The 25,595-nt window shown below is 40.5% G+C and overlaps 1 protein-coding gene across 5 annotated transcripts in view; it reads left to right on the forward strand.

Annotated features, from left to right (window-relative positions):
- Nucleotides 1-25,595, forward strand: part of ATXN10 (ataxin 10) — a 184,905-nt gene that overhangs the window by 124,000 nt on the left and 35,310 nt on the right. The gene's annotated exons all lie outside the window — the stretch shown is intronic.

The raw sequence follows: 25,595 nt of genomic DNA on the forward strand, positions 1-25,595 counted from the left end.
GCTCTCACTGAAGTCCATTGCAAAACTTCTGTTGACTTCAATAGAAGTTGGGTGTGTCCTCTAGCATGGACAAAATCATGTGCATGTTTTGTGCATAGCTCTCCCCCAGACTTTTTGGAAGAGTGAGATGTTAGTTGTAGGACTGAGCAAAACTCAGAATTTCAGTTCTGTGGGAAATTCCAACATTTTCAAATTTTTCATTTCTTCCTGATTGGAACAAAATGTTGAATTTTTAAAATGGTCTAAAAAATTATTCAGAATTTTTATTTTATGTTGAAAATATTGAAGCTACCTTATCAAAGAGCTTCATTTTGATATATTTGTTATATTTATAATATAATATAATCAAAATGATAGTTGAAATTAATCACTTCAACCTTGTTGAAATGAAGCACTTTGATAATTTTTCAGTTGAAAATTTTGATATTGGTACCTGCTAAATGTTTAGATTTCATTGAATGAACATAGTCTGAGAGGAAACAACTTTCAATCAGCTCTAGTTAGTTGCCTAAATTACAGAGGTTCCCCTAGTCCCATTCATGGGAAGGTTGTGGACTAGGGAAGAAGTTCAGTGTTGCCAACTCTACTAATTTTATTGCTAGTTTCACTGTGTGTGTGTGTGTGTGTGTGTGTGTGTGTGTGTGTGTGCGTGTGCGTCTTAAAACCTCAGTTCTGGGAGCCATGTGATTACATGAGAATCTCACTTCCATTTTAAAAAGAGTTTCTAGCCCTTGTCGCTATGGGGCGAAGTGTCGAAATGCAAACTGTCCCTTTCTGTGTTTCAGGGACAATGATGGGCAGAAAAGTCTCTGTCACACAGGGAGCTTAGGAAATCTGAGTGTGGAGTTCCAGATCCAGTGTACCTGCTGTACGTTGGAGTTAGGCTACGGCAGTCGAATGTGGATTTTTCACACCCATGAGCACTGTAGCTATCTTGACCTAAGTTTTAAGTGTAGACCAGGCCTAAATCACACTTACCCATGCTTTGCATGTGCCACAAGAATTTGGCCTTTAGCATATGCAGGGCTTGTGCATAAGATGGTCCTTTAGTCCTTGCCCCCAACAGATCCTAAGGCATATTCAGGTTTTGGGCATCCCTTCCCTGATAGAACAATCTCAGGGAAACTGTTCAAGGTTCCCTTAATGGAGTTTTCTGTCTTGTCTCCTTTCTCTCTGACCCCACTCACTGTCAGCCTGCTTTTGCAGGTTTTTCAGTGTGAAGGGTCCACCTGGCCCTTTGAAAATGAACTTCAAAGAAAACCACTTATTTATACTCGCTTACAGGAATTTGTCTTACTGTTGCTAAGATCTATAATTCACTATTTTTTCTTCAGTTGAAACTTGCTTTTTTAAGAAACTAGGAAGAGAATCGTTTTGTGCCAAATATATTTGATAGTCAAAAGAAAGATAGTGTGTTTCAGAAAGGTAGCAAGGACAACATAATATGGAGTGCAAATGGGAACTGTCTATATTTGTCTCTTATTGGTACATTCTCCCATTCGGGTACGCTCAGCATTGGTCCTATGGAAACAAATCTTCCAATTATTTTAAAATCCCAATTACCCAGTCAAAGATACTGCCTCTGAAAGGTGTGCAGTATCATAAAGAGTTACTGCATTTGTGTAGCAACCACTTCATCAAGTTGTGATATCTCCATTGTTGGTTGTTGTTTTTTTCCAAGTCATTAAACTGTTATGAAACAAGCACACTTCAGATTTCACTTGTGGCAACCTGAAGTTGCTTTTGAATTATACACATCCCGACCTGTATCAAATTGGTAAAATGTTGGAAGAGGTGAAAAGGAATATAGTGTAAACAAGACTAAACTGAATTTTTCAAACTCTGTAAATGATTGACTCCCTCCCTACCTGAGGAAAGATATACCAAGTGTCAGATAATTAGTTACAAATTTTTATGTGCTAATTGCTGCCATTTGAGAAGGATTCATTATGGAATAGCTGAAATGACCTGAACTATAGATTTTCAAATTCATATATAAAAATATACTGCTCCATTCTTTGTAGATATGTGAATTTAGCTAGTTAATGGGTTCTTTACATTCACAGTTGCATACGTTTGCTTGTTGCTACGTTGCCAAGCATTTGAAAAAGCAAACACTCAACAAAACCCTTGTTGTAATTTAAAGTCAATTAAGAAACTAATATGTAATCTCCTCATATACAGCTTCATGTATCATCTCGTCCATAAAAGCCTGAGGCATCAGTAGTCTTTACAGCATAAAATTTAGTGCTACGGCATGCCTGACTTATTGTATGTCATAGTATATATGGCTTTTATAGACGCATAAATCACATCAGCAAGATTCTTGCACATACAAATGTAAAAGTGATTTTTAATCTCAACAATGTTGTCTAAAATGTAATCTAATAAAGGAAATTGATCCTTTGCAGGGAAAATATTTATCACTAAAATATAGCAATCATAATATGTTCAGATCTTTAGATTAATGTAGAGAAAAATCACTGAACCCTTTAAAAAAGGCTAAATTGTTTGTAAAGGAAAACAGTCACTGCAGTGGGTGTCACGTGAGGGCTGGCCTACTGTGTAACCAGAAGCTGTGTTGTGGGAGTAGAGCAGTGAGTTTGGTCAGTCAGTTCAAATGGCTGCCTTTTTGTCTTCAGCCGTCACCTCAGTCTCAGGGCTTGGCTACACTTGAAACCCCAAAGCGCTGCCGCAGGAGCGCTCCTGTGGCAGCGCTTTGAAGTGCGAGTGTGGTCGCAGCACCAGCGCTGGGAGAGAGCTCTCCCAGTGCTGCAGGTACTCCACCTCCCCGTGGGGATTAGCTGGGGCACTGTTTACAATGGCGCTTTGCAGCCCTGTAACTTGCTGCGCTCAGGGGTGTGTTTTTTCACACCCCTGAGTGAGAAAGTTGCATTGCTGTAAAGCGCAAGTGTAACCAAGGCCTCACTCACCTAACATGTGGGTTAGCATACTTCGGTCTCTGTTAAAATAATTATCATTATGGTTTTTTGTATTGGAACAGTGCAAAGAGACACCAGTCAGAGATAGGGCCTTATTGTGTTAAACATTGTATAGACTTGCAGCGAAAAGACAGTCCCTGCCCCAAAGAGTTCAGAGTCTAGGTGCACCGGTGATGATAATTTGCTTGTTCATGTGCAGATTTCATAGGAATTACAGGATGTGGTTGTGAAACAACTGTATGCTGTTATCTTCTGTTAATCTCCTTTTGCATTGTAGTTTTTAATTTTTTTGTAGTTTACTTTATTTTCATTATTTTGTTGAAATTCACTTTTAGCCCTTGCTCACTTGAGACGAGTGATAGTAAATATTGTGTGGAGTCAGCTATTGGAACCTTGTTTGTGCTAGGCAAGTGTGGATTTCTCAGATCTTTCAAAGGAAGTCCAGCACTGCTCTACCTGGTCTGGAAAAAAAGGGGTTTCTCCCACCATGCTTGCCCCTTTTGAACTTACCAGCCCTTCTGATCCCTGGGGATGAGCCAGCATCACCACACTGATCTGTTCCCCTTGCTAGCCGTAAAGTGCTACTCCCTCTTCCCCTGCACACCAGACAAGAGTTTTTTGCCCCTCCTATCCCTGGCTTAAAGATTTCAACCTTCAGTGGGGTTTAGATTAGGAAATATATATGAGGATCAAGCTTTGCATTCACAGTTCTGTCCTGCTTATGTATGTTACTGTGTTTGTATAAAAGTTACAAGTAACAAATCTTCTACATTGGGACAAATTCTGATTTTTTACACTGATATAACTTAGAGTACAATTTAGCCCAGGGGTTCTCAAATTTCATTGCACCACAACCCCCTTCTGACAACAAAAATTACTACATGACCCTAAGAGGAGAGACTGAAGCTTGAGCCCACCACCTTGGGTGAGGGAGTCAAAGTCAACGCCCAAAGGCTTCAGCCCCAGGTAGGGGGCCTGTAACTTAAGCCCCACCACCAGGGCTGAAGTCCTTGTGCTTTGGCTTCCTCCCCAGGTGGTGGGGGTTGGGCCTTGGCTTCAGCCCTGGGCCCCAGACAGTCTTAGTCAGCCCTGGTGACCCCATTAAAATGGAGTCGTGACCCACAGTTTGAGAACCGCTGAGTTAGCCTATTTTCTGTATCCTTTTGTGTTGTGCTAGTGGCAAATGGGGATTTTCCTAAACTACAGTGGGAAAGTTAGAGAGTTTTATCAGACTAAAATATCACTTCATAATGATCAGATGAGTTTAAAAAAAGTCTCAACTAGTTAAAAGTAACAATTGAATTACCAGGAAAAGGTTACAAGGATTCTGAGCAGTAAAACATTATTAGAGCATTAAATGTCCGATTTATTTTTCAGCAAAAAGTAACTCAGGTTTTGAGGATTTTCATCTTAAAAAAAAAAAAAAAAAGAAAATAAAAAAAAGCATTAAAAAAACAACCAAAAAAAGCATCTATTTTTCAATTAATAGGCTCCACTACTAAATCCCTAGTGGTCCAGTTTTGGGCTTGAGTCTGTGCTCCTTATTCAGACACAATCCCATTCAAGCCAATGGGAATTTGCCTGAATACTGTGTGCAGATTTACTTTTATCTCATGCTTGTTAGTGATTAACTTTCCTCTTTTCTAGTTAGTTGTAATAGTTTAAATGGCTAAAAAATAGCCTACATGTATTTAGCCTGATTTTATTTTTTGATTTATACAATGCATCCTTTAACAAGATGCTGCTTTGAAACACACTTCTATGAAGCATATAAATCCTATTGGCTTTGTTTAGATTGTCTGACCTAAGCTTGACCTTTTTCCCTAGTACAGATGCAGATGAAGGATTCATAGATTCTAAAGCCAGAAGGGACCATTTTGATCAGCTAGTCTGATCTTTTGTATAATACAGGCCCTAGAACTTCTCCAAAATAATTCCTAGAGCAGATCTTTCAGAAAAACATTGACTTGGTTTAAAAATGGTCAGTAATAGAGAATCCACCATGACCTTTCCTAAATTGTACCAATGATTAATTACTCTCACTGTTTAAAAAAAATTGCCTAATTTCCAGTCTGAATTTGTACAGCTTCAAGTTCTGGCCATTAGATTGTGTTTGTGTTTCTCTGTTAAATTGACCTGCCCATTTAAAAATATTTGTTACTTATAGACTGCAATCAACTCACCCCTTAACCTTCTATTTGTTAAGCTAAATAGATTGAGATCCTTGAGTCTGTCACTAGATGGCATGTTTAGTCGTTCTCATGCTCTTCTCTGAACCACCTCTACTTTATCCACATCCTTCTTCAGTTGTGGACACCAAAACTGGACAGTGTATTCCAGCAGCAGTCACACAAGTGCCAATTACAGAAGTAAAAAATATTCTCTCTACTTGTACTCAAGATTACTGTGTTTGTGCGAACCCGAATCAGATTAGCTCTTCTGGCCACAGCAGTGCACCGAGAGCTCATGTTCACCTGATTATCCACCATGACCCCCATATCTTTTTCAGAGTCGCTCTTTTTCAGGATAGAGTCCATTATCCTAAAAGTATGGGCTACATTTTTTTGTTCTTAGATGTATGCATTGACATTTAGTCATATTAAAATGCACATTGTTTGCTTATGCCCAGTTTACCAAGTGATCTAGATTGTTCTGAATCAGTGATCTTTCCATTCCATTCCCCCAATTTTGTGTCATCTGCAGACTTTATTAGTGATGATTTTGTGTTTTCTTCTGGATCACTGATAAAAATATTCAATAGCACAGGGCCAAGAATTGACCTCTGTTGAACCCCACTGGAAATAGATCCACTTGATGGTTCCCCATTTATGGTTACACTTTGAGACCTATCAGTTAGTCAGTTTTTAACCCATTTAATATGTGCCATGTTAATTTTATATTCAAGTTTTTTTAATCAAAATGCCATGTGGTACCAAGTCAAATGCCTGTCAGCATTATTACTTTTATCAACCAAATTTGAAATCTAATAAAGTAAAAAAATCAGGTTAATTTGACGGGATTTGTTTTCCATAAACCTGTGGTGATTTGCATTAAGTAGATTACCCTGCTTTAATTTTTTTTATATTAATAGAATCACGTATTAGCTGCTCCATTATCTTGCCTGGGATAGATGTCAGGCTGGCAGGCCTATAATTACCCAGGTCATACTGTTTATCCTTTCTGAAAAATGGCACATTAGCTTTCTTCCAGTCTTCTGGAACTTCCCCAGTGTTCCAAGACTTATTGAAAACCAACATCCTCGATGTCAGTTAACAATCCAGCAAACTCTTCAGCCAGCTGTTTAAAAACTCTTGGATGCGAATTATGTAGATCTGCTGATTTAAAAATGTTTGACTTTAGTAGCTTCTGTTTGTTATCCTCCACGAATATTAGTGGGATGGAAAGAATGTTATCACTTTATGATAAAACTATATAATCTGACTTTTCTCCAAATACAGGACAGAGATATTTATTGAACTTTTGCTTTTTCTGCATTATTATTGATAATTCTGCCATGGACCAATACTATTGTCTTTTTGTTCCTAATATATTTCAAAAACTCCTTTATTGTCCTTTACTGGCCATAGGTTTCAGTTTGTCTCTCCTTATTGATTTTCTACAATTCCTTAACTTCCGATTCATATTTCTTACTATCAACTTCCCCTTTCTTCCATCTCTCTCTCTATATATTTAACAGCTACCTTCACTTCCCTTCAAAACTAGGTCATTTTTTTAACCAGTGCAGCCTCCTTACTCAATTGTGGCTTTTTGGCATCTATTAAGGTATTCTTAAATGATTCCTAATTCATTCACATCTTTCTATTTTAATTTCTTCCTCCCAGCTTATTTGGCTCATAATTGTTTTCAGCTTAGTGAAATTGGCCCTGTTAACGCACCAAGTATATATATGTTACTTGCACATTATAAATATGTTCAAGTCATGATCCTTTGTACTGAAGCTACCATTAATTGTTAGTTCTGTGATCAATTCCCCTTTCTCTGTTAGGATGAGCTCTAATATAGAATTCCCCTATGTTGGCTGGAACACTTTCTGAGTTAGGAAATTGTCATCTATTATGTTTAGAAATTCCAAAGATGTTTTAGTATTGACAGCATGAGACCTCCAGCATATGTCAGTCAAACTGAAATCTCCCATGATCAGGCAGCTTTTTTTCCTGCATATTATAGATCGGTGCATAAGGAATTGGTCATCCTGTTCCTTAGTGTGATTTGCTGGTCTGTAGCAGACACTAACTAGTACCCCATCTGCATATTTTATCTGTTAAGAGATTGATCCTTAAGCATTCAATATCATTTTCTTCTGAGATATCAGTGACTCAGAAACAGACAATGCCGTTTTTGACATAGAATGCCACCCCTCCCCCCATTTTGTCCTCACAGTCCTTGCTGAATAGGTTATAACCATTGATTTTAACATTCCAGTTCTGTGACTCATCCCTCAAGTTTCAGTAATACAAACTAGATCGAATTTATGCTCATAAATGAGCATGTCCAATTCCTCTTGTTTTTTACCCAGGCTCCTAGCATTGGTATATAGGCATTTAAAGAATTTCTTCTCTTCATGTCCTTTGGTTCCTTGATTAATTTTGTTTTCAACATCTCAATTTTGTGATGAGTGCTCATATCCTCCCTCTTTTTACAGTCCCCTTTCGCTATTAATTTAACTCTCTCCTGACTACTTTACCAGCCTGTCCCCAAGGAAATTGGTCTCCTTTCTGTTGAGGTGGAGGCCTTCTGAACTATAAAGACCCCTCTCTTCAGAGAAGGTGGGCTAATGCTCCACAAAACCAAAACCCTCCACCACTTAATTAGACGGCAATTCACTTCCAGAACCTTCTGCCTTCTATCTTCCTTAGCTTGTGGCACAGAAAGGTTCTCAGAGAGGATAGCTTGGATGTTGTTCTTCAGCAGGGTTTCGAGTTTCCCTGAAGTCATCTACTATCTGTGAGATATCTCATGACAGTGTCATTAATGCTGCTATGAGCTATCACCAAAGGATCCTTGCCTGCTGACTCTCTCTCTCCGTCACTGGGCTCATTCAGTGAATCCGTTTGAGCCCCAGAATGTTTATGCAATTCTACCTGTCATTGTTGCAGCATAAGGCCATGAGCACTTACGTGATCCCATTCATGAGACTTTACCTCAGATGTATACAAGCCTGGCTGCGAAATGTCTCTACTCCGTGCAAGCATAGTCTTGACCTGCTAATCATGGTTCCCAAAAGAATCTTAGCCTTCCTTCATTGGTGGGAGGATAGAAGGAAAGTATGTGTGGGGGTGCTGTTCAAGTTCCCACTTCCTACAAAGACTGTAAACACAGACACACCCCTCTTAGATTGGGCAGCACACATGGATGGATAGGTTGCTCAAGGGACATGTTCCTTCAAGGAGTCTGTGCTTCACATCAGTGGGGTGTAGTTAAGCAGTTGTTAGATTAGCCTACGAACAATTCCTCCTTTCAGAGCCACACCCAGTCTGTCTAGGTGTATTGGACAACATGACTGTTGGCTATTACATCAGCAAACAGGGAGAAGCACACTCCTCAGAGCTTTGTGTGGAAGCTATCGCAATTCAGAACAGCACCCTGACTACTGTTCACCTGCCTGGGAGCCACATGCCATGGACGATTCTCTAAGCAGGCATTTCTCCACAGAACGCAAGTGGGAACTGCATGACCCAGCTCACTGGGAGGTGTTTTGGGTATGGACTCTTCCTTCCACGGATCTCTTTGTCTCCCTTGAGAACAAGGGCAAGGAGTTCTGCTCAAGAAGGGATTGCAACCCAAACTCTCTGGGTTACGTGTTTCTCATACAATGGACAGGAGCCCTGTAGTACACATGCCTCCCAATTCTCTTACCTCGAGTGTTGCAGAAAATCAGACAAGTCAAGGCACAAGTCATCCTTATAGCACCGAGTTGGGCCTGAGAGTTTTGGTGCTCTGTGCTTTTGCAACTGTCTACCCAACCTCCTCTCTGCCTTCCCCCAATATACTAAATGCTAACCCAGGACAAAGGATGGACTTGCTACCCCAATCCAGTCATTGATCACCGGAGGGCATGGTATATGAATGGATGTCAAATTTAGAGAAAGCCTGTTTAATACATGTCCAGACCATCCTGAGCAGCAGTAGAAAGGACTTTACCAGGAAATGTTACAAATCAAAGTGGCTACAGGGCAATCAATAAAAGAATGAGGTGAGAGGTTTGTCCATGGAAGATTTTAGACTGGAAAGGACACCTTGTGCTGGCTTATAAAAATGTAAAGGAAACAATATAAATGAAGCAGAATTTCTGAGGATCAGAAGGGAGGCATGATTATTTTATTTTTGGTGGATGCGGTAACAGGCTGCCTGCTGAATTTTGGATAGATTTTAGTTAGAGAACTTGAACTTACAGATACCATGAAAGAAAAAATTGCTGTAATAAAGAAAACATTAATAAGAGGCTTAACAGAAGAGTGGGTATCAAAAGTTTCCATCTACCTGCCTTTGGTCTAGGTTGCACCTGGGTTGGCCTAATTGAAAAATGAACCGTAGGTTAAACATTTTTCCCCACAGGGGCTTGAGATCAGATCTATTAGACCTCTACTGTAAGAACAATCATAGTGATATCAAAGTAATAGAAGATTTACCCAAATCACAGTTCTGTTATTTTCTGTTTCCTGCTAAATGTTGCAGTTCTTCTCATGTGGAAATTAAAGTTGGCGCTGCTAAATAAGAAATAACGTTGGCTACAATAACAGAGGGAGAATTCTGTGGCTCACTGCAGACTTCTAATGTCTTCCATGACTGGTGTGATTTGAAACACAAGCAGCAAGGACTTTTCAACTACTTAAGTTTTAGCAGTCCATTGTGTCCTGAAGTCAGTCATTTTATATTTGGAGTTTCTCCAGAGTTCTAGTGGGTGACAAACCACTGCACAATCTCTTTCCTGAAAAACTTCTCCCTCTTCTGTATTATCCTAAAGGCAATGGTAAGATATTATTCTTATCAAAAATAGTTTTTAGCATGTTATATAGTGTGTCTTAACCAAAGCCCTTAACAGATAAAGTGGCAAATTAATTACTTATCCTTCACTAAAATCTTGTGAGAATGCTGCATACAATGTATATATAGGAATGTGGAGAAAGAAAATAGGAGAAACCATTGATAATGTCTTTCTACTATTTTCATTTTTCAAGTCTACAAGGAACTTTCTCCTCCTGGCTTTTTTTTCTTGGCTGTAGGATTAGGGATGATATAAATATGCTCAATAAATTACTCTTTATTACAGTTATTTAAAACATATTAGCACTACTGAAGTCAATTCATAATTGTAATAGGAAACTCATGGGTGTGTCATTCTGGGACATTGCCACCACTTGGCTGGTCATGGTGTTTTATCTTCTACTTCAAGCCTAATGATGCACCTCGAGCATTGCAATCTCAACATGATGTGCCGTTGTATCTTACTGCTTAAGTGTACCAAGAAATACAGCAGTCATCAACATTACCCACAATGTGCTTTAAAATCATTCTTGGTCTTTTTTTCTGCTTTTGAAGATTTGAGGACTGTGTGTAGAAACTGTTGCCACAAATCAACTTTTATTTTTGATAATTTAAAATTCTTTTTCTCTTAACACTTTTAACTGGTAATTTAAACTGAAGTAAAAGGAAAACTGAATACAACAGAAAATGTCGTTTTTACAATAAGTAGTACATCTCATCTTTCCAGAGTGATTGGTTGGTATTTTTGTTTGTTGTTTAACCAAACACAAACATGTGCCTAGGCATCTCCCAAAATTGAGGAATTTAAAGATTTATATTAGATGTAATCCAGTGAAAGGATAACCAAGATGGTTGGGGTGTGGGAGGAGAAAGTGAAGACATGATTGCATGGTTACTACTCAAGTGGTATTGTAATAATATTAGGGTAGACCAGACAGCAACTGTGAAAAAATGGGACAGGGTGGGGAGTAATAGGTGCCTATATAAGAAAAAGTCCCCAAAAACGGGACTGTCCCTATAAAAATGGGACATCTGGTCACTCTAAATAATGCAAGCATGTTGAAGTTGTGTTCTTCCTCCTCAACCCTTGCCCCACCAATCCCACCCCTGCACTCGCATAGTAAGTGGAAACCTGTTGTAGCTGACATTGACTAGATGTCAAGGAGTACTGGATTTTAGGGAGAGGGGTTGAAAGAGATGAAGACTGGTTGCTTTACAAATCAGTTCTGAATGGATGTAGGGGCACAGCTGAAAGAAAAGAATCATGCTGTGGTGGTAGAATGGACAGACAGAGAGGTTTTAGTTGGGGGCTGAATGTGACAGCTAGCGGTGTTCTGTTATTTTCTTTGTTGGACCTGTCTTGTAGGAGGTGACTTCTGGGTAGTCGTCTGGCTCTGTCAGACGAATACCCAGAAGTCACCTCCTACAAGACAGACCCAGCAAAGAAAATAACAGAACACCGCTAGCTGTCACCTTCAGCCCCCAACTAAAACCTCTCCAGCGCATCATCAAAGATCTAAAACCTATCCTGAAAGATGATCCATCACTCTCACCGATCTTGGGAGACAGACCTGTCCTCGCTTACAGACAACCCCCCAACCTGAAGCAAATACTCACCAGCAACCACACGCCACTGAACAAAAACACTGACCCAGGAGCTTATCCTTGCAACAAAGCCCGATGCCAGCTCTGTCCACATATCTATTCAAGTAACATCATCATAGGACCTAATCACATCAGCCATGCCATCAGGGGCTCATTCACCTGCACATCTACCAATGTGATATATGCCATCACGTGCCAGCAATGCCCCTCTGCCATATACATTGGCCAAACCGGACAGTCTCTATGCAAAAGAATAAATGGACACAAATATGACATCAGGAATCATAACATTCAAAAACCAGTAGGAGAACACTTTAACCTGTCTGGTCACTCAATAACAGACCTGAAGGTGGCAATTTTGCAACAGAAAAGCTTCAAAAACAGACTCCAATGAGAAACTGCTCAACTCGAATTGATATGCAAACTAGATACAATAAACTTAGGCTTGAATAGAGACTGGGAATGACTGAGCCATTACAAACATTGACTCTGTCTCCCCATGTAAGTATTCTCACACTTCTTATCAAACTGTCTGTACTGGGCTATATTGATTAGCACTTCAAAAGTTTTTTCTCTTACTTAATTGGCCTCTCAGAGTTGGTAAGACAACTCCCACCTTTTCACACTCTCTGTATGTGTATATATATCTCCTCAATATATGTTCCATTCTATGCATCTGAAGAAGCGGACTGTAGCCCACGAAAGCTTACGCTCAAATAAATTTGTTAGTCTCTAAAGTGCCACAAGTACTCCTGTTCTTTTTGCGGCTACAGACTAACACGGCTACTACTCTGAAACCTGTCATCAAATATTTGTGCAGTTTCAACTGATCTAAGTCACATGGGCCTGATCCTGCAAGGTTCTGAGTGCCCTCAAAGCCCCACTGAAGCAACATGACTGCTGCTAATGGCCCTGGGGCATAAGGTATCTTGGTTATGCCCTCATTCTCTGGCTTGTTGACTCTGTGCCACCAGAGCTAGATACATTGACTCTACCACCAGAATCCACAGGGAGGAGTTGAACTTACTGAAGAATGTGGCCCTCCGACTGTTGTATCATGCAACCTTTACTGGAAGCGTTTAAAGTTCTAGCATATTTACATAATTGGCGGGTAAAAGCTGAATCACTTTAAATAGCATTCTGTTAAAAGTATGCTACCATCTTTCACAGGTGCTTATTATCCTAAATCCTCAAGTATCACGTTGTAACTCAAGAACCCCTTAATGCCCACTAGTGAGGTGGTTACGGGAATGTCCTGTTTCTAGTATGCGCATTCTGGGTCATCAAAGAATGTCGTGTGGTTTTAAATGAAAGCCAGGGTCACACTAGTCATGAATATCATTATGCAATGTATGTATAGATACTATGTAACAAGTTTTATATATGCTGTAAATATGTTTTAAAGTCTGTATTGTGGCTGAGTTGACAAACAGATTTTCTGTCAGACATGTTTATTCACCCATGTCTCTATCGGATGTAAATTTTCTTGTAAGCTTAACACAGTGTGGAGAGGTGTGAAATCAAAAGGGAAGCAGTACACAGGAAAAATAAGCTACAGGTGGTACAGACAATGAATTTTGCGGGATAAGTAGAAGGCAAAGAAATCACTCTTTCATCCTGCACTTAGGAAATAAATGGACACTGTATTTACGTTCATGCATTCACCATTAGCCATGGTTGAAACATTGCAGACGACAGTGGACAGGGCCGGCACCAGCTCAGCAAGCAGGTGCTTGGTGCAGCCAAGGGGAAGGGGCAGCACGTCGGGCTCTTCGGCAGCAATTCGGTGGCGAGTCCCTCGGTCCCTCTCTGAGGGAAGGACGTGCCGCCGAAATGCCACCGAAGAAGAAAGTAGCGTGGTGGAGTTGCCGCCAATCGCGATTCCAGGGTCTTTTTTCCGCCACTTGGGGCGGTAAAAACACGGAGCCCCCTCTGGCAGTGGGGGTGAGAAACATCTTTAGACAGGAAATTAACCTGTTAAATTTAGTCTCTAGAAAGTGTTTGATTTTGTTTATTATGGAACAATTTGTTTCCAATAGCCTTATTCACTGTCACTTGAATCTTTTTGATAATATACGTGTTTTAACTATAAATATATCTCTTTGCTGTGATGTTAAACGAAGTGTAGATCTTGAATTAAATATACAAGCTGGCATGTACACTGTTTTCTTTGGGGACAGCAGACCTGGTATTTCTGTGTGTTTTCAGTGGGAGTTGAACCTACAAAGCAAAGAAAAGGCTGGCATAGCCAAGAGAAGAGTACTTGGCTGGTGAACAGGCTAGTGGTGTCAGGGAGCTGACAGCCAGTTAAGTACAATCATGTCTCCCTGACGCTGGAAGCAGGGGGGTAACAAGGTGACTTGCAGTTCTCCCTATCCCGAGAACCATCACACAAGTTCACCTGGGAACTTGTTTATATTTTTCACTAATGAAAAATTTCGCTAGCAACTAGGATGTCTTGTTAGCTTCATCCCTTAGCCATGCAAGCTTTTCAGCTCCTACTTGTTTTGACTAAGTCCTTAGTCCTAACTGCACGGTAGATCCACGTTTTCCTGTGTATTCTCACAATGGGGCCAAATCCTTCAACTTCTGGGGAAGAAACTAAAGTTTGTAGATTTCAGGACACCTCTGAGCTAGTGGTCTATCTGCTCATTTCCAAAAGGGTGTTTCACTGTCAGATCCCTGTAGTCCATGAGCTAAACGTAAAAAATAGCCTCTTGGCTCCATTTTGGTGGGCAAAATCTCCTTTTAATAACTCCATGTCAATAGATTATAAAAAGTTATGGCAGATCTTTCTGCAGAGTGGTTAGTGGTAGAACTGAGCCTGGTTTTTCTAATTGGCCATTATTTTTTGAAAAAATTCCTAATATGCAGATTTTTGTTATTATTTAAATGAAAGGAAACATACTTTGATTATTTTTATTGAACACATTGTTCATTAGTAAGTAAAAAGGAGCATTTTAATTTCATATTAATTTCGAATCTAAAATGACAAAATATATAATTAAACCATTCCGATAATCTAAATACTACATCATGCAATAGAATTCTCTCTCCATGTTTCTTGTAGTTTTTTTCAGTGTCACTGATGTACATTCTGCCATAACTACATTGACATATCAAGCCCACAGTAGTATAAAATGGGTAACCCACTAACAATCCAGTATATTGCATCTGACTGGAACGTCATCTCCATTTGTATCATTATCTTCCTCATCTGAGCGGTCGTCCGTAGTGTCACGTCATGCTCATCTTCATTCATACTTTCACGTGTTTGCATTCTATGTTCTGGAGAGCATTTGAATCTATTTGCAAGGCACAGGCATTCAAGTAGTTTTCATTCTTTGATGCATATACAAGTCGTCAGCTTCAGGACTATGGCCTGGTCTACACTACGCGTTTAAACCAAATTTAGCAGCCTTAAACCGATTTAACCCTGCACCCGTCCACACAATGAGGCCCTTTATATCGCTATAAAGGGCTCTTTAAACCAGTTTCTGTACTCCTCCCCGATGAGAGGAGTAGCGCTGAAATCGGTATTACCATGTTGGATTAGGGTTAGTGTGGCCGGAAATTGACAGTATTGTCCTCTGGGCGGTATCCCACAGTGCACCATTGTGATCACTCTGGAAAGCAATCTGAATTTGGATGCACTGGCCAGGTAAACAGGAAAAGCCCCGCGAACTTTTGAATTTCATTTCCTGTTTGCCCAGCATGGAGCTCTGATCAGCACGGGTGGCCATGCAGTCCCAAATCCAAAAAGAGCTCCAGCATGGATCGTATGGGAGATACTGGATCTGATCACTGTATGAGGAGACAAATCTGTTATATCAGAGCTCCGTTACAGAAGATGAAATGACACAGCATTTGAAAAAATCTCCAGGCTATGATAGAGGCCACAGCAGGGACTCAGCACAGTGCTGCGTGACAAGCGTAACGGAAAGCCAAAGAATCAAATGGATGCTCATGGAGGGAGGGAGCGGGGACTGAGGACTCCAGCTATCCCACAGTCCCCGCAGTCTCCGAAAAGCATTTGCATTCTTGGCTGAGCTCCCAATGCCTAAAGGGTCAAAAACATTGTCCCGGGTGGTTCAGGGTATATCTCGTCAATTTACCACCCCTCCCGCCCCGTGAAAGAAAAGGGAAAAAAATCACGTCTTGCCATTTTTAAATGTCACCATATGTCTACTGGATGCTGCTGGTAGACGCGATGCTGCGGCGCTGAACAGCAGCATCCCCTCCCCTTCCTTTCCTGATGGCAGATGGTACAAAATGGTGGAAAACCGTCATCATCCTGTGAGTGCTCCTGGCTGGCCTCGGTGAGGTCGGCCGGGGGCGCCTGGGTAAAAATGGGAATGACTCCCTATCATTCCTGGCAGACGGTGCAAAATGTTGGGTAACAGTCCTCATCATAGCAGCTGGAGCCTGAGCCCCATCAGCCCCCCCCCCCCTTTCGTGTCTAAAGAAAAGATTCTGTACTCCCTGGACTATCATAGCAGCTGGAAGCTACCTCCCCCTCATTTTATCTCGCTAAAAGTCAGTGTTTCTTATTCCTGCATTCTTTATTACTTCATCACACAAATGGGGGGACACTGCCACAGTAGCCCAGGAGGGGTTTGGGAGGAGGAAGCAACGGGTGGGGTTGTTGCTGGGGCACCCCCTAGAATGGCATGCAGCTCATCATTTCTGCGAGATCTCGGGCTCTGACACAGAGTGGCTGTGCTCTCTGGCTCTCTAGTAGACTTGCCCCATATGCTAGGCAGGACTGACTCTATTTTTAGACAAAACATAAAGAAGGGAATGACCCGGGGGTACAAAATGATTGATAATCATCATCTCATCACCAATTTACAATGGCAGACGGTGCAATAGGGATGGTAACCATCTCTGCTACCTTGCAAAGGCAAATGAATACTGCTGTGTAGCACTGCAGTACCGCCTCTGTCAGCAGCATCCAGTACACATACGGTGACAGTGACAAAAGGCAAAACAGACTCCATGGTTGCAAGGATTGAACTGTGGGAAGTGATGGTCCCAAGCTAGAGGGATTTTTAGCCTGTGTATGGAAACCTCGGAAAGCCAAGGCAACTTGCGCCTTAAGAATCTGCCAGCCTGTATATCACTCAGGGTGAGAATTTGCTAATTCATATTGTACCTATCTAGTGTGTTAAGACCAGCTTGCAATTTTGTTTATTTACTGAGGTAATCTGCTTTGATCCATTTGCTATCACTTATAATAATTTAAAATCTATCTTAATAATAGACTTATTTTTGTTTTGTCTAAAATCAGTGTGTGGGAGTTATAACTTGGGGCAGAAAGCTGTTGTGTATATATCTCTCCACATTGAGGGAGGGGAGTAATTTTATGGGTTTACGTTGTACAGTTCCCTGTGCAGTGTAAGACGGTATAGTTTTAGGTTTACACTCCAGATGGGGGTGCATGCCTTAGCAACTGGGAGATGGCTTAGCTGAGCCTTCCCATGCAGAGCTGATCTCAGCATGTGTGTATGAAGCTGCAGCTGGGTGTGACCCTATCTGTGTGTATGCTGGTGAAAAAGCAAGCTTGGAGAGTCTGGCAACTTATCACAGCACCACAGTGTGAAAGGGAGCCCAGGCTGGTGGATCAGGTGGGCTCAGTGGTACCTCAGTTCCAAGTAGCGCCCCGGGGGGAAACCGTCACACACACACACCTATATAGCTCATTCAATTTTTGGTACCAAATCTTTCTTACATTTTGCTGATGTCCCTGAAGAAATCAAGGGTAAGAATTAGCACATCACTGTTCTCAGATACAGTAATAACTGATTCATGGTAAAGAATATAAGAACGGCTGTACTGGGTCAGACAAAAGGTCCATCCAGCCCAGTAGCCTGTCTATCAACAGTGGCCAATGCCAGGTGCCCCAGAGGGAGTGAACCTAGCAGGTAATAATCAAGTGATCTCTCTCCTGCCATCCATCTCCATCCTCTGACAAACAGAGTCTAGGGACATCATTCCTTACCCATCGTGGCTAATAGCCATTAATAGACTTAACCTCTATGAATTTATCTAGTTCTCCTTTAAACCCTGTTATAGTCTTAGCCTTCACAACCTCCTCAGGCAAGGAGTTCCACACTGTGTGCTGTGTGAAGAACTACTTCCTTTTATTTGTTTTAAACCTGCTGCCAATTAATTTCATTTGATGGCCCCTAGTTCTTATATTATGGGAACAAGTAAATAACTTTTCCTTATTCACTTTCTCCACACCACTTATGATTTTATATACCTCTATCATATCCCGCCTTAGTCTCTTCTTTTCCAAGTTGAAAAGTCCCAGCCTCTTTAATCTCTCCTTATATGGGGCCTGTTCCAAACCTCTAATCATTTTAGTTGCCCTTTTCTGAACTTTTTCAAATGTCAGTATATCTTTTTTGAGAGGAGGAGACCACATCTGTCTGCAGTATTCAAGATGTGAGCATACCATGGATTTATATGATGCTTTGGTGTTTGCTTAGCATGTCACATGCGAGTGTCTACCTCTTTTTGTGAAGACTACTACTAAAGTAAGTTTGATGCTCTTTCTCTGGTGAGCTTGTTACAGTGTTCTGGCATGTGACACACATCATTTTCTCACCTATTTTCTCCAGGAAATAGGGCTTTTCCCATTCATCGCATAAGAGCGCGGTCTTGCTGGTAGAATGTCCAGGAACTCAGACAGCTGAGCAGGACGAGGCCAGTCTAGCCTCATGGTTGGAAGTAGGCCTCGTGGTCGGAGTCTGAGTCAATAGCTGGAAGCTGGAGCCGAGAGTCAAGCTGGAGTCTATAGTCAGGAGTAAAAGCCCAAGGGTCAGACTGGAGAGAGCAGGATAGCAGATGAAGAGGGTTCAAGGCAGGGGTAGGACAGAGGCAAGGCTCAATGCAAATGAGGAGTAGGAGGAATGAGGTAACGCAGAAACTGGCACAGTGGTGGGCCAGAGCATTGAGCAGCCAGCGAGGAGCTGCTGCTTCTGGCTTAAAAGCAGCAGCCTGCTTGCCCTTGTAGCCAGTCAGGTGACATGGCCAATCAGGCAGCTATACTCACCAGGCCGCCTGGAGATTAGCTCTGCTTCAGGCCCGGATTTCTGACGTATGGGCTTCCATTGTTGGCTCTTGTGGCGAAATACAATGTTGGTCAACAGCACTTCAGGGTCTGATCTTCTGTTTTCCCTCTCTAAGTTTTTAATGATGTCATTGTACATATCAAAGAACACATCTATCCTGTCACTGTCCATTCCAGTCTTCAAAGCTGACATAGATGTTCTCTGATCGATTACGTACATTTTGTTCTCAACATTTATTTTGTGTACAAAAGCCATTCCATCTCCAGTGCAGTCAGGACGACTTGGGATTGTGTCAGCTGCTGTTACTATTTTCTCAAGATTCCTTGCCAGGGCTGCTGCATTTGTCATCTTCAGGCTGCCGACAAAGTTGACAAGAGCCCAAGGCGCAGTGGTCCTCGGGTGCAGCAACACTTCCCTCATGTCCAAATTCCAACTTCCTGCTTCCAAAAGCATTTGGCCAAAAACTTCTGTGATCCATCTTTAACAAAATCTTCTTGTTTGAGGCTTTCATTTCCCTGAATTTCTTTGTCACTGAATGTTTACAGTTTTTGCTTTGGCAGCCTATCATAGAAGTTTTGGTTTGGCTGCTCTGTTTCTCACCTTTTACATTTGAAAACTAGGTATGCACCTTCTTCTTTCCTTTGTATATAACAGATCCTCTCAAACATCTTCCAGAGCTACAGAACCCAAGAGGGAGTAAGGAGGAGGAGTTGTTTTTTGGTTGTTTTTTTTGGACAGGTGAGAAAAAGCTTTCTCACTTTTACACATTATGGCAAAGGTCAATCAAGTGTTTTTTATTTTTGGGGTTTTTGTTTTGTTGCAGTGGCTGGTAAATTTTTGTAGTTCAGTCTTCCATGCTATGTGAGGTTCTGGCCATTATTTGTTCCCTGTGGTATCTGAAGGCATTTTCTAAAACTAGTCCAGCAGATGAAGTCCAAATTCTGTTTGATCTTCTCCAGCAGCATAATTTATTTGGTATAAATGACAAATTCAAAGGGAAGGTGGCACAAGAGCTTTTTTAGATTTCCTCTCACTGAAGGTACCATTTCTGCTTGCAATTACGTCAACCAGAAGGGTAGAAGAAATCCCAACATTTTCTAGAAAATTTCCATTCAATACATATCATCCTGACAAAATTGTTCCTGAGAAATATATTTCCATCTTGAGAGAAAAATTCCAGTTTCCATACTAATCAAGAGAGATTCCTTCTGCCCCAGTCCAACATGAGAAAAGGAAAATAACTTTCACTTTTTTATGGAGTCTTTAGTCCTTAAATTTTACCTGTATTGGGATCAACTGTATTTGTCCTTTTTGGAGAGTCACAAAAGTATCAGTCTGGACAAAAAATAGCTAAATGAATCCATTGGTGTCTCTAACAAAGGGTCTCTTTTGTCTCTTCAATAAAAGTCCATTAAGCCAAGAGTCGGACTAATTCTTGGATAGAAAAGAGGGAGCCTTTGTGAAAAAGGTTTGCGAAGTGACCAGCTATAAATCCATCCACTCCTTTTGCTATAGGATCAATACTAATACCTCTATTATTTTAGTATTGGTATTTCTCTTTACAGCCCAATTGTGCAAATTACTGAAGCTAATCTCTGCAGAAAGAGGAATTTTGCCCCTATCCATGAAGTGAGTTTGTGAGAGTCAGTAGCTGTGGTTGTCATTTTTTCCTACACCATTGGTCATTGGTGGTCACAAGATGTGTGTGTAGTTTTCGAAATGTCTCTTCTAGTTCTTGTTTACTAGCAGCAGCCCCTTGTGGTCAGAAATTTTTCTTTCAATTTGTTCCTCTGCCCATCTGTTGCCTGCAGTGAGAGTAGAGGCCTTTTAGAGCTACTCACATAATCTTATTTTGCTTGCAGGGAAAATGTTCCCTTTTTTTGTGACATAGCTGCAACACATGCTGTCTGTGAAATATGTATTGTCTCTGTAGCTGAAATCATGACGCAAGAGATAGAACTGAGAAACAAAACCAGTCATGTATGTTCCAGTTGAAGAGACATTTCTGTTGAAGCATATCTTGTGTAAAGCATGTAGAAGTTCTTATTACAGCACATTAAATTTTTTGCCAACAAGACAATTGCTTAGGGATTTTTAATCTTGCCATGCTTTTATGCTTAACACAGTCTAGTTGTTTATCAGTTATATAACCATAAGTGTGCATGGTTGTTTTGGAGGTATTTGTTGTGTTATTTATTTGTATTGGGGTACCACTAGGAACTCCAGCTCCGTTGTACTAGAGGCTGTACGTAACTCTCTCTCTGGAATCTATGTGCAACACACACACACACGATACTGCTTGCCACAAAGAGCTTACATTCTGAGTAATGGGGCCAACTTTAGAAGTGTCTGAATTTAAGTCTAGCAGTAGTCTAAATTCCTGTTATTTATGCTTTCTTTGGGCCTTGTGAATGTTCACGTTACACTAGTAATAATCAGTAATAACAACTTCCATGCACTATAAGAAAACACTGCATTTGGTATAATATGAGGGATGGCATTCTTGCTTTTTTGCCTCCTCCACCTATAGCCCACAGAGAGAGAGGGTTTGTTGCATCCCTAGCAGAGCCTAAGGGCCTCTTATTTTTTTCCCTGCTCTTCACCAGTGTCACAACTAAAGCTCCCAGACACAACCATTATCCTTCTGGCTACAGGTGACTAAATAATGCTCTCTTCAGAGCCCATCCATGCAGCTCCCTAACTGGATATAATCATACTTCCTCAGTGCACTGCAGGGGTGCAAAACTCCTCCTATATCCCACATGCAGTCACTGAACATTTTTCTGGGCCCTCAACACAAAGGTGAATGTCATCCTTAGACAAAATAAACACCTGAGATATGATATATTCCTGGTGTGAGCAGATAAATCTCCATTAATGCCAGTGAATTTGACCTCTGCTGTGCAGCTTTTGGACTGCATAACTTCACTGTTCAATCTGATTTAGCAGTTACTACTCCTCAGAACTAACATGTCCTAACATATCTAAATATTACTCTATTCTTTCTTTCCTTCGTTCTTTCTCTTTCCCTCCCTCAGTTGGAATCTTCTGTTGAGGGAAGGCTAATTTGTAAATTGGTCTATAATTATTGCTTTTCTACATTTGGGGAGATTGTATTGATTAGTGACTTCTACAAATTGAAATAAATAGCTTGTGAAAGTCCAGCTTAAAAAAGGGAAAAATAACTGACAGTATCTTTTTTTTAAGTCCCTTTGTGTGTGGGAGACATTTTTCATAAATGTGATACATTGGACTTTGCACATTTGTTCAACATTTTGATATCGTCCTAAGAAACATAATTACAGACTATATTGTTCACATAATAGAATGGCTCTATGGAACAGTGTTTTAAAAGATAATTAATGTTTGTTTACACTATTTTTAAAGTGTTACTTCAGTTTAATTCAGTATTTATCGAGGGTCTAGTGTTTTTAGTTACCTGATTATTTTTATATAATCATCTAATCTTCGTTAATTTTCTTAATTGATAGTAACTGACATTTACTGTCAAATGTGGCGTTCTTTCTAGAAAGCAGTACAAGAAATTGTGATGCAAAATTATCTTTTTCAAGATTTCAAGTACTTACTGATGTGAAAATCGCAAGTGGCATAAGAAAGAAATTGTGACCCATTAATGTCATTGACAAAATTCCCATTGATTTCAGCGGGGCCAAGATTTCAGTCTAAATGTAGACTGCAGTTTTATTAAATTGCTTAAACCAGCATAATTGTTCCTATAGAACATAACAGCCCTTCAGAAAATTACCTGGCATTATGCTAATCCAGTGCAGTACCTACTTGTTCACCAGTAGGCACCACTTGTAAGTAGAGGCTGCTTTTAGTGCCTTCTGCTTCTAATCCAGGTCAATGGGCATAAGTGCAGGCAAAAAGTTACTTGTATCTTTGCAGGGCTAGGGCAACAACCATTAACTTCTTCCCTGTATGTGTCTCTGTGTGTGACATTTGTGTAATTTGTCCCTTCTCAAACAAAATTGATCAGTTCCCCACTGCCCTCCCCCACACCTCCATCCCATCCACTCTTCCCAGGACACTACATGCTACCTTTGGTGGTAAGGTTGCTGAGGTTCATATATTGTTCCCTCCATCCCCATCTCTGTAGAAATCCATATAGAAGGTGTGACACCGTATACCCATTACTCAGAGGCACTTCTGTGCCTAAGAACTGCTCTTTAAGGGAAGAAAATTGAGGATTACCACCAGTTCGTGAATCATGCTAGCGTAGCTTTATTGAAACTGTGCTGCCCAGGAGTGAGGCGGGAGAGCTGGGGTGGGGGCTCATGATCTGAGAGTTTAGGGGTTTTTGTACCAACTTGGTACAAGTTGCTTACAAGATTTAAAAGATACTCTTTTTGAGATTTTTTTCCAGCGCTGATGGATATTTTTGAGGGAGAGCCATTGTCATTTTAAAAACTAACTTGTAGTCAACTCAACCATATAATGAACACTAGTAAACAAAGCTTGCCTTGAAGAATGTTTCACAGGAAGCATTACCAAAGTAATCTTTCACTTGTGCATACAATAGGGTTCCTTTCTGGCTTACTTCATCATACCTACTCTGCTATAACTCATGATGTACCTACAGAAGTAAGTGAATTGGGCATAGCTTTCCCGGACGCAAAAAATGGAACCTAGTTGTTCTAATTATCTGTGTATTTTTTCATTTTATGCTGTTCAAGCTAATATAAATGGTGGTTCATGAGTTTTGTAGTTAGCATTTCTTGTTTATTGCATGAATATTGACAGGTTGATACTTGTGCTGTAGTTTGCTGCTCATGTTCCCATTGATTGAAGGAAATTCATCAGTACCACAGTAACTATTGAGCGCTTGAGGCTTTTAATTAAATTTTACTTGTAAAGAGTATTTTTTAAATGTGCTACTTGAATGTCTGGTTTTAATCAGACCTGAACAAACTGCTTGACTTATTTCAGTTGACAGCACTTGATGCAGATTAATTTTACTGTTCAACATTTCATTGATTGGAAAATAGAAGGTAATGTTCTGGGTGGATCAGAGTTTGGCCACAGAGTGTAAAAAATCGCTTGCAAATGCGGATGACAATTGGATTATTAAAAGGTCACTGTTTGTTAAAGCTTTGAAGTGTAATATCATATGTGATATCCTTTGGAAATCACACAAGAAATAGCCTGAATGGAATGCATATTTTAAAACTTGTTTTATAAATTCATAGATTCATAGACTCTAGGACTGGAAGGGACCTCGAGACGTCATCGAGTCCAGTCCCCTGCCCTCATGGCAGGACCAAATACTGTCTAGATCATCTCTGATAGACATTTATCTAACCTACTCTTAAATATCTCCAGAGATGGAGATTCCACAACCTCCCTAGGCAATTTATTCCAGTGTTTAACCACCCTGACAGTTAGGAACTTTTTCCTAATGTCCAACCTAAATCTCCCTTGCTGCAGTTTAAGCCCATTGCTTCTTGTTCTATCATTAGAGGCTAAGGTGAACAAGTTTTCTCCCTCCTCCCGATGACACCCTTTTAGATACCTGAAAACTGCTATCATGTCCCCTCTCAGTCTTCTCTTTTCCAAACTAAATAAACCCAATTCTTTCAGCCTTCCTTCATAGGTCATGTTCTCAAGACCTTTAATCATTCTTGTTGCTCTTCTCTGGACCCTCTCCAATTTCTCCACATCTTTCTTGAAATGCGGTGCCCAGAACTGGACACAATACTCCAGTTGAGGCCTAACCAGCACAGAGTAGAGCAGAAGAATGACTTCTTGTGTCTTGTTGACAACACACCTGTTCATGCATCCCAGAATCACGTTTGCTTTTTTTGCAACAGTATCACACTGTTGACTCATATTTAGCTTGTGGTCCACTATGACCCCTAGATCTCTTTCTGCCATACTCCTTCCTAGACAGTCTCTTCCCATTCTGTATGTGTGAAACTGATTGTTCCTTCCTAAGTGGAGCACTTTGCATTTGTCTTTATTGAACTTCATTCGGTTTACCTCAGACCATTTCTCCAATTTGTCCAGATCATTTTGAATTTTGACCCTGTCCTCCAAAGCAGTTGCAATCCCTCCCAGTTTGGTATCGTCTGCAAACTTAATAAGTGTACTTTCTATGCCAATATCTAAGTTGTTGATGAAGATATTGAACAGAGGCGGTCCCAAAACAGACCCCTGCGGAACCCCACTTGTTATACCTTTCCAGCAGGATTGGGAGCCATTAATAACTACTCTCTGAATACGGTTATCCAGCCAGTTATGCACCCACCTTATAGTAGCCCCATCTAAATTGTATATGCCTAGTTTATCGATAAGGATATCATATGAGACCGTGTCTCATGCCTTACTAAAGTCTAGGTATATCCACCGCTTCTCCCTTATCCACAAGACTCGTTATCCCATCAAAGAAAGCGATCAGATTGGTTTGACACAATTTATTCTTTATAAATTCATGCTGGCTATTCCTTATCACCTTACCACCTTCCAAGTGTTTGCAAATGATTTCTTTAATTACTTGCTCCATTATCTTCCCTGGCACAGAAGTTAAACTAACTGGTCTGTAGTTTCCTGGGTTGTTTTTATTTCCCTTTTTATAGATGGGCACTATATTTGCCCTTTTCCAGTCTTCTGGAATCTGTCCCATCTCCCATGACTTTCCAAAGATAATAGCTAGAGGCTCAGATATAGATATAGTTATGTACATTAGCGTATATGTGCTAAAATAGCTTTGAAGAGCTATCAGAGCTTCTTTGGGGGCGGGGGGTTCTGCTAAGCTATGTCAGTTACAGCCTCTGTCTATTTCTGCTGTTACTTTCTCATGTAGTCACTGAAATTCTATATTAATATTGTATGGGGTGGGGTTCATGAAAGTGGTATTTTGTTAAATTAATCTCTGAATTTAATAGTTGTTTTACTGTTATGCTGTTGAGATTCACATTTCAGCCTTTTCTCTCTCCCCCCTTTT

The sequence above is a fragment of the Gopherus flavomarginatus genome, chromosome 1, assembly GCF_025201925.1.
Source record: "Gopherus flavomarginatus isolate rGopFla2 chromosome 1, rGopFla2.mat.asm, whole genome shotgun sequence".
Taxonomy (NCBI): Eukaryota; Metazoa; Chordata; order Testudines; family Testudinidae; genus Gopherus; species Gopherus flavomarginatus.